This window comes from Oncorhynchus clarkii, chromosome 10 (genome assembly GCF_045791955.1).
Source record: "Oncorhynchus clarkii lewisi isolate Uvic-CL-2024 chromosome 10, UVic_Ocla_1.0, whole genome shotgun sequence".
NCBI classification, from domain to species: Eukaryota; Metazoa; Chordata; class Actinopteri; order Salmoniformes; family Salmonidae; genus Oncorhynchus; species Oncorhynchus clarkii.
The window spans coordinates 31,556-41,349 of NC_092156.1; the positions used below are offsets into that span (position 1 = coordinate 31,556).

General features: G+C 41.2%; 2 non-coding genes across 2 annotated transcripts; one reads left to right on the plus strand and one right to left on the minus strand.

Moving 5' to 3' along the window:
- Window positions 1-238: 238 nt before the first annotated feature.
- Window positions 239-310, plus strand: trnaa-ugc (transfer RNA alanine (anticodon UGC)). Its single transcript has one exon. It is a non-coding gene; the product is annotated as a tRNA-Ala (tRNA).
- An 8,931-nt stretch (window positions 311-9,241) lies between these two features.
- Window positions 9,242-9,314, minus strand: trnav-cac (transfer RNA valine (anticodon CAC)). The gene has a single exon. It is a non-coding gene; the product is annotated as a tRNA-Val (tRNA).
- Between the last annotated feature and the right edge of the window lie 480 nt (window positions 9,315-9,794).

The following is a 9,794-nucleotide window of genomic DNA, read 5'->3' on the forward strand; positions in this document are numbered from 1 at the left end:
CCTCCTTATGCCATTTGCACCAACTGTACATAGACATTCTTTTTTTTCTTCTATTGTGTTATTGACTGTACGCTTGTTTATTTCATGTGTAACTCTGTGTTGTTGTTTGTGTTGCACTGCTTTGCTTTATCTTGGCCAGGTTGAAGTTGTAAATGAGAACTTGTTCTCAACTAGTTTACCTGCTGGTTAAATAAAGGTAAAATAAAAAAATAATGAACTTATTATTTTTTCACAGAAAGGATATGTAGCTCAGTGGTAGAGCGCATGCTTTGCATGTATGGGCTCCTGGGTTCAATCCCCAGCGTCTCCATGTAAGTTTCTTGCAATGACCCATCTCCTACTTTCCAGAATGTTGAAATTCAAGCAAGAAACAGAGATGTGCTAAATAATTTGGTCTTGTAATGTGAAGAACATGTGCTCAATCCCTGTTCGTACATTTATAGAACAGAAGTGGCATGGTTGACAACTTGAATTGCTTCATTTTCAAAAACTGAAGTTCATGGGTTTGATGACTGTCCATACTTGTATTAAGAATTGCTGCTATCATTTCATTGTAGTTTCATTGGAGTGGTGTATATAAAAAGTACATTGTATTAATATTGTGTTTTATCTGCAAATTAAATGGGATGGAAGCTCAGAAGGGGAGTGCATGCTATTTATGTATGAGGTCCTTGGTTCAATTCCAAGATTCTCCACTGAGTTTATTTGTGTGCCAAATTCACATTTACACAACTACTACTTTCCAGAATGTTGATAAATATCTTCCTCCATAGAGTGGCGTGGTGGCCAAGCGGGAAGGTGTCGGTCTTGTAAACTGAAGATCATGGGTTCAAATCCCATCTGTAACTTACTGAAAGATAGCTGGTACCATGGTAATGTTTTTTCACTGGAGGGCTTCGTAGAAAAAGCTAGTTGTGTCAATATGGCAACACAGCTATTATATAGTAAGGGGATGTGTCTCTACGGTAGAGTCAATACTTGAAATGTATGCCGTCTGAAGTTAATTCTCTGAGTATCTTTAGTTGTTAAATTAGCTTTTGCACAACTCCCACTTTCCAGAATGTTGACATTCTAAGAAGGAAATATATGTGCTAAGTCATCTGTTTTTGTAAAGTGAAGCACATGGATTCAGCCTTGTTCGACTTTTATGGAAGATAGCTGATATTATGGAAATGTACTTTCATTAGAACCGTGTGAAGAAAATGTCAATTGTATTGATATGGCCACTACGACCTGTATGCTCTAGTTGGCTGGCCCTCGCTACATATTCGTCGCCAGACCCACTGGCTCCAGGTCATCTATAAGTCTATGCTCTGCCTTCTCTCAGCTCATTGGTCATGATAACAGCACGCGCTTCAGCAGGTATATCTCACTGGTCATCTCCAAAGCCAACACCTCTTTTGGCCGCCTTTCCTTCCAGTTCTCTGCTGCCAATGACTGAACGAATTGCAAAAATTGCTGAAGCTGGAGACACTTATTTATTTCCCTCACTAACTTTCACTGTTGCCAACTTAGCGACTTAGTTGCTATATTTAGCAAGTATTCAGACCCCTCTAGCAAAACATTTTCAAAAAAGTGACTAGCGACAAATCTAGCGACTTTTTCTGGTGTTTTTTGAGACTTTTGTTGACTCTGACGTGAAAGCACGTATTGTTCTTAATCTTCTCAACGAGCAGCGGGTGCTGCCGTGGGCCCCATCCTCGTCCCAAAGCACTCACAGGCGACCCAGTCCTCGCACAGCAGTCCCTCCCAGCTGCAGTCAGAGCAGGAGATGTTCACCCCTCCGCGTCCAGACTGCAAATGAATCTCGCATGTGGGCTGATCCCGCCCTGGCTTACATTATATAAAAAACTATTAACCTGAATTAAGGCCAGACTAGTTACCAGAATTTCTCACATTGCCATTGACAGTTTTTTCTAAGGTCTCTTTTTGGTCCATTTAGATTGTAGATTGTATAGAGAGAAAAAAAGGATGTTATGGTTTAAAATGTTAATGTTTTACTGTGACTTGTTGTAGGCTCCTAAGTGGACCATAAGGTTAGAAACCAAACCAAATTAAGAAAATACAAATAATAAAAACTGTAATAAAAACTGTAATAAAAAACTAAGTAGATCCGCCAATGTCTCTTTTGGGTCACTTTTGCCGGTCCCAAGCCCGGATAAAGGAGGAGGGTTGAAATTGTGACATTCAGAAAAACAAGAATCGACAGAAGAAAGTTCATTTGTAGTTCTAAACATATTTAGGGTGTTTTTTACTCACTTTTTGACTCTCCCACGACATTATTCCTCTCTCCTACAGCGTCCATCACAATTACATGATCATGGCCAATTATGGAAATTAGGCGATGACGTCATTTGGTGACTTTTAGGACAGCCAATAGCTACTTTTCTTACTGAGGAGTTGGCAACACTGCTAACTTTAAACATCAGCTACCTGAGCAGCTAACAGATTGCTGCAGCTGTACATAGCCCATCTGTAAATAGCCCACCCAATCTACCTACCTCATTCCCATATTGTTTTTATTTACTTTCTGCTCTTTTTGCACACCAGTATTACTACTTGCACATCATCATCTGCTCATCTATCACTCCAGTGTTACTTAGCTAAATTGTAATTACTTCGCTACTATGGCCTATTTATTGCCTTACCTCCTTATGCCATTTGCACCAACTGTACATAGACGTTCTTTTTTTTCTTCTATTGTGTTATTGACTGTACGCTTGTTTATTTAATGTGTAACTCTGTGTTGTTGTTTGTGTTGCACTGCTTTGCTTTATCTTGGCCAGGTTGAAGTTGTAAATGAGAACTTGTTCTCAACTAGCTTACCTGGTTAAATAAAGATGAAAAAAAAAAAATAAGAAACAGTTTTTTCTTTCCAAGAAAGATGATGTGCATGCTTTGTATGCATGAGGTCCTGGGTTCAATCCCCAACTTCTCCAATACATTTTTTGCAATGACCCATCTCCTACTTTCCAGAATGTTGAAATTCAAGCAGGAAACAGAGATGTGCTAAATAATTTGGTCTTGTAATTTGAAGAACATGTGTTTAATCCCTGTTCGTACATTTATATAACAGAAGTAGCATGGTTGACGGTCTGTAGTTAATTCTCTGATGAGTATCTTTAGTTGTTAAATTAGCTTTGGCACAACTCCCACTTTCCAGAATGTTGACATTCTAAGAAGGAAATATATGTGCTAAGTCATCTGTTTTTATGAACTGAAGCACATGGGTTCAATCCTTGTTCGAAGTTTATGGAAGATAGCTGATATTATGGAAATGTACTTTCTTTCGAACAGTGTGTTGTGTCTTTACTATCATTAAATAGACTTTTAGTTTTTTATCAAAGATTCTCTGTAATTGGTATTACGCTGTTAAACTGATTAATCATGTAACTGTAATTAACTAGGAAGTCGGGGCACCAAGGAAAAGATTCAGATTACAAAGTTATCATTCCTAATATAACTTTTCAGATATTTTCATATCTGATCAATAGTCTTCTAATTAATGAATTCTTCTTTACCTCACGTTAGTCTCATTCCAAACTTCGAAAATTGTTGGTTATCTGCACGAACCCAGTCTTCACTATGAGTCATCCATACATCAATTGTCTTAAATAATGTATTTACTAACTAAGTAATTCACAGAAATGCATAAACAAAACAGTAGATAGTTACAAGGAAATGATAACGGAGTTTCCCTAGTGGGATAAACCGGCATCGTGGCTTGGTGTACAAAGGGACGTGGGGGTCGACTGAGATGACAACACACAGTTGATAATTATAACAATTGAAATGCTAATTCTTTGCACATGAACGCTCACCCATTTGGGAACAATTGCAATCAATATATATATTTACGCTCAGTGTGTCGTCGGGGTCTCTGTTGAAAAGTTTGTTTCTGTTGGAGAGTTTGTCCGCCGTCTCTGTCGTGGTTAGAATGGATAGTTCAGAGTGACATTCATTCCTGTTGTTATGGATAGATGTTTCGGCGGTTGTCTGTCTTCGCGTTCATTGGTGGCTACAGACTAGTAATTAATGTCAAAGACTTGTTCTTATTCTGTCGGTATCGATAGTCTAAGAGTTTAAACAGTCCAAAATCACATTACACAATTTTACAAACAGTATCATCCTCACTCATTCATCTTATACAACAATTAGATGTTAACCTCATATCTGAGGCTATTATATAAACAGCGGTATAGTAATGTGGCCGTATTGTCTCTCATGAGTTTCACAAAATTGTACCAAACGGACCAGTTCGTAGCTGGATTTTTCACCAATCTTTTATACCTTCTCCAGAACATAAATGTTGTTCCGACCTCAAGTTCTGTGAGGTGGAAGAAATTCCTTTGTTCTCTTCTATGAAAACTCTACTCTCTCTCTATACTGTGGCCATGAGGAGATAATCTACTCCAGGAATTTACGACCTCTCTCTGACCATAGCAGCCTGGGTGTAGGAGACAGGGAGAGGGGGATGGGTCTTGCTGTACCCAAAGAGGGCAACGTCATGACATGGATCTTGTTTGTTGTGCAAGTTACAAATCAACATAAAATCATGACCACATGATGTCCTTTGTGTAGATCATCGTTGCAGTTCCCTCTGGTGGTTGAACTTGGTAGGCTTCTCTGAGAGCGGAGCAGTCCACCACAAGAATGGGCAGTTGATGTTAGGTTGGTGATCGCCGTTGCGGTCCCATCTAGTGGTTTACCTTGGTAGGTTCCCTGGAAGATGCAAAATACCCCAGGAAGGGCCAGGGGATGTCCTGGTTGGTGATCGCCGTTGCGGTCCCCCCCTCTAGTGGTTTACCTTGGTAGGCTCTCTGACAGCGGGGCATGCTGCCACAAGGATGGGCTCTGGGTGTCCGGATTTGGGGTCGCCGTTCCGGACCAGTTGTCTGGTCGTCGTCCAAACTGGAATATCTGGGCAGTAACTTAGGCAGATGTTAACAACGCACATACACTCATGAAATATATATAATTACATTCATTCCCCAATGAGCGGCGTTGTGGCACTAAGTCATGGTTGTATGGGGACTTTGTTTATGGCTCTATCACTTCCTAAGTGTCAAAGGAACTGAACCGAAAAGGAATGAAAGCATAAACAAAAGATATACAAAATATAGTTTTCACACAAAAATCATCTAATTGGACTGTATTCTATATACGTCCAATGTTCTGGCAAAATGACTATCATGGCATTGTCTCTAATACCATATCTACGGTTTTCCTACTTGGTGTGTTGCTTAGGCACTATCCTAAGTTGATAACTATATGATATGTCTACAGCTGTAAGGCACTCGTTTTGGGCAGTCTACAGGGATGACCTATGGACTTCTGGGAAGAAAACTGGTGAGTGCTTTAGAGTCAAAGGCCTAGAAGTAAATGTTCAACTTTACTAAGGCTGGTATTTTGCTTGGACCCTTAAGTGATCCTAGCATAAATCCTAATTGGATGTTCCGTTGTGCATGTGCGTTTATGCTTACATAAGCACTCATGTCAAGGGAAGAAATGCCTGGATGTCAGTCAGAATTGGTGTCGTGGGAGTCTGTAGTAGTTTTTACTACAAGTCACTGTGTCTTCCACTATTGTAGTGTTGATAGTTATGAAGTCTATTTCATAGCTATGTTATCCACGGAGGAGCTAACCTCACGACGGAAGTACTCTTTAAGTATTGGACCAGTCATACGTGGTGTGATCATGGTTAATGACTTCTAATAATTTTCCTCCTGAATGGAGGATTCTATTTATTATTATTATTATTATATATATATGTTTTTTAACCTTTATTTAACTAGGCAAGTCAGTTAAGAACAAATTCTTATTTTCAATGACGGCCTAGGAACAGTGGGTTAACTGCCTGTTCAGGGGCAGAACGACAGATTTGTACCTTGTCAGCTCGGTGGGTTTGAAATAGCAACCTTCCGGTTACTAGGCCAACACTCTAACCACTAGGCTACCCCAATCCATCAAGCGACATGTGTGTTAACCATTGGAAGAGTGCACTGGAGATTCCCTTCCACGTGTTGCACTCTGAGTGACTCCTGTCACTGTTGTCAAGGGTAATTTGATTGGTTAGGTCTCTAACCTTCTTACTGATTGTAGCTGGACTGACTGTGTTAGAGTTGTGTAAATTCGAATCTGGTATCAGGATAAATATAACAATGAGTCACCGATTGTATACTATGTATTTTTTATTAGCTAAGTAATAAATTACAAATAGAACTTTCGTATATACGGGCTCACTGTAATACCACGCAGGGCAGAACAGAGAACTGACAAGATGTATGTAAACAGTATTCTTTATACTGTGATAGACAGTTCCAACCCGTCTGTTGGCCTATCACAGTAGAGGCTGGGCGTGGTTTAAACTTGCTCAGCCTATTGCAGGCGCTCAGGCGGGTCCCCGCCTCTTGGCGCTTCTGTTGATAGATGTAACTGTTGCTGTGAAGGACATCCATGCGCTCATGCTCGATACCGTTATCTCGCACCTGGCTCCTGTTATCTAACAAAAGACCGCTTTTTCTGCAACCCCACGCTCTGAATGTGCCTCCCCCAACTCATTGCACAGTCCCTGTCTTCTGTATTTTCCATTATGAGAAAGGCCCATGGCCCTGAAACTGTTAACAATGTTTCAAGTCAGCAATGTTGCATAACACATACATACATCCACACAAGCCAACAGCAGATAATATTCAATCATATATATGGTAATGGCTATAATGTAAAACACAGAATCCAACAACTGTCGCTGAATTGGTACTGGTGCTCAAAGGGACCAGTTATCCTACCGATGTATTCTGACATATTATACTACCGGAATACATGATTGGAGCATTTTACTAGTTGTATTGTAGTTGAACCTACACATGGCAAGGAATTATTATTGTTGCCATTTGTTTTGGAGGTGGACAAGTCCATTGGACTTCCTTTACGACCAGTGTGGTACACCTCAGTACTATATTAGATGTGTTCTAAGATAATCCCTGTCTAGGGGCCTGTCTGCTCCTCACTGTTCTCATAGGGGAGTTTACAACTAGATCTAATTTATGCTCTAGCGACCTCATACGGTGTTGTCCGTAGTCTCGCTTGTGGAAGTGTCTGAAGGGCAAGAGGAGTTCATCTCAACTACCATATTGCACAACTGCAAGAAGGAGGGAAGTTGCTTATTCACAGAGACAGCTGGCTCGAAATCATGAAAAGAATGGTCAATCAAGTTGGCTGATGGAATGTGTCGAGGTATCGTAATATCTCCTTGGATCGGATTCTGCCCCAAGAGGTTTCTAAACGTCTTTTTCCCAAGGGGTGCTTTCGACAGATAACCCTCGTGAATGACTGCGTTGCAGCTAGCGTTAGGGGAAGACAGTGTGGTCAGTGGAGAAGGCACTGTGGCCTGTGACCATACCTGGTTGGTTTTCCAATCCATCAATGGGAGTAACCGATCCATCAAGTCTGCTCCAAGTAGCAGGGGTACAGTTTCGAGGCTGGTAACATACACAGGGTGAACGAGCGACACGTCCTTGAAGTGTAGTTTCAGCATGACGCTCAATGTGAGAGGCGAGGTAGTCTGAGTGACCCCTCGAAGTGTAGTGTTGCATCGTACCATTTTTATCCAATGTTTAGTTGGCTTCAAAGCCCTTTTGAGATCATCGAACAATGTTTGAGAGATGAGTGATATTGTCTCACCCGAATCAAATAGCGCATGACAAGTTAAGCAGTCCTCCAGGACTGTTTCCAGGTATGATCATTTCGATTCGTGTTTAGTGGACATTTCCCCACAAAGTGGAGTGGTCGTTCGCAACAACTGATGTGTCATTTCTGTTCAAGGTGGAAGCAGATCCACTTTCCAGATTTTGAGTGGGCTTGGCTTCAACGAAGCGTTTGACCTTTTTCTTCGCAACCTTTGTATCAGAGTCTGTAGACAAAGCCCGTGGGCTTGTTTCTTGATCAAGCGGGCCCTGGATAGGGTCTCGAGTGAGAGCGGGAGAGATTTGAATTTTAACTTACTATGGGTGTTAATTCCTGCGGTAATTCCCCGTCTAGTCCTTGTGACTTATCTTTTACCCTTTTCTCAAATGTTTCTCGCTTTAGTTCTTCACACAGTGGAACTTCTGGAGAACATTGGTCTACGTTTTGATCACCCTTCAACCCTTTGGTACCCTTGTGCTCTGACACTTTGTGTGGGTTGGGTGCAGGAACGTAGTGAACAGGTCGATTGTAGCGGTAGTCGTTTTGATGGCTCTGACACTGTGGGTTGGGTGCAGGAACGTAGTGAACAGGTCGATTGTAGCGGTAGTCGTTTTGAGAGTGAGGTACTTTACAGTTATTTAGACCGCGGAGGTTATTGGAATCATGGTTCATGGTAGAGACTGTTGTTGTGCGTCATCTCTCAACGCTCCAATACCTGATAATGCACCCTGTAACTGGAGTGAGTGCTCCTGGTCAAACTTCAAAACCGAGTGGTCAGGCGTTTGAAGCGAACGTGATAATCAAAACACTACAGAAACTTCTGCTTGAGATACCTGCAAGAAGTAAACTGACATTTCTGATATTCATAGCATGTATTCGAATTTCCAAAATAAGGTATTTATGAAAGTGTTGATGATAAGAATTGGAGGAATTGACTGGGTCAAGAACCAGGACTCGGTGGAGTAAAGTATAGAGTAAGGCTGTTTATTCAGAGAAAGATATTGCTCTAGCGTGCACGGGCTCGTTCACACTTGACTCAGAGAGAGACAGCTGAAACGCGCGCCGAAAACAAAGCGTGCATCAGAATTTGTACATAGAATGAGGTAGGTAGAATCGTCTTTGTTCTTGCTTCGGACATGTTGGCGTGGAACAGCAGGGTGGGGTCTGGTCCCGCTGTCCCTTCTTCATTGGTGCAGAACTGAGTTCTTTGTTCTCTGTGCTGGTGTGTGTGGTTAGAGAGTTTCAGTGTGTGTGTTTGGGTGTGTGTGTGTTTAGAGAGTTTCAGTGTGTGTGTTTGGATGTGTGTGTGTTTAGAGAGTTTCAGTGGGTGTGTTATCGTAGCCAGCCACCTGTGCGGGGATGCCAGTGCGGTTAGTATCTGCTGTGGGACTGGGAGAGGGGAGTTTATAAAACAGAGTGCAAGCTTATAATTGCATGGTTAGGCCACAGGCAGACAATAGTCAGTGAATGCTTTATTACATGTGTTAATATGTTATTACAAAAGCAACTATTCTCTGTAATAAATATGGTACTTACTGCATGTGTCAAAGAGCACTGTTTCTGCCCGGTTTCGAACCGGGGACCTTTCACGTGTGAAGCGAACATGATAACCACTACACTACAGAAACTTCCGCTTGAGATACCTGCAATAAGTAAGCTGAAATTTCTGATATTCATAGCATGTATTTGAATTTCCAAAATAAGGTATTTATGAAATCAACTATTCTCTGTAATAAATACGGCACTTACTGCATGTGTCAAAGTTTACTGTTTCCGCCCTTTTTCGAACTGGGAACCTTTCGCATGTGAAGCCAATGTGATAAACACTACACTACAGAAACTGCTACATTACTTATCTGCAAGGAGTAAACTGAATTTTACTGATATTCACTGCATGTATTTGATTTCCAAAATCGGGCATTTATGAAAACAAGTATTCTCTGTTATAAATACAGTACTTACTGGATGTGTCATAGAGAACTGTTTCCAACCGGTTTCGAACCAGGGACCTTTTGCAGGTAAAGCAAACGTGATAACCACTACACTACAGACACTGCTGCTAGAATTATTATCATGGAGTAAACCAAACCGAATTTCCAACATAAGGC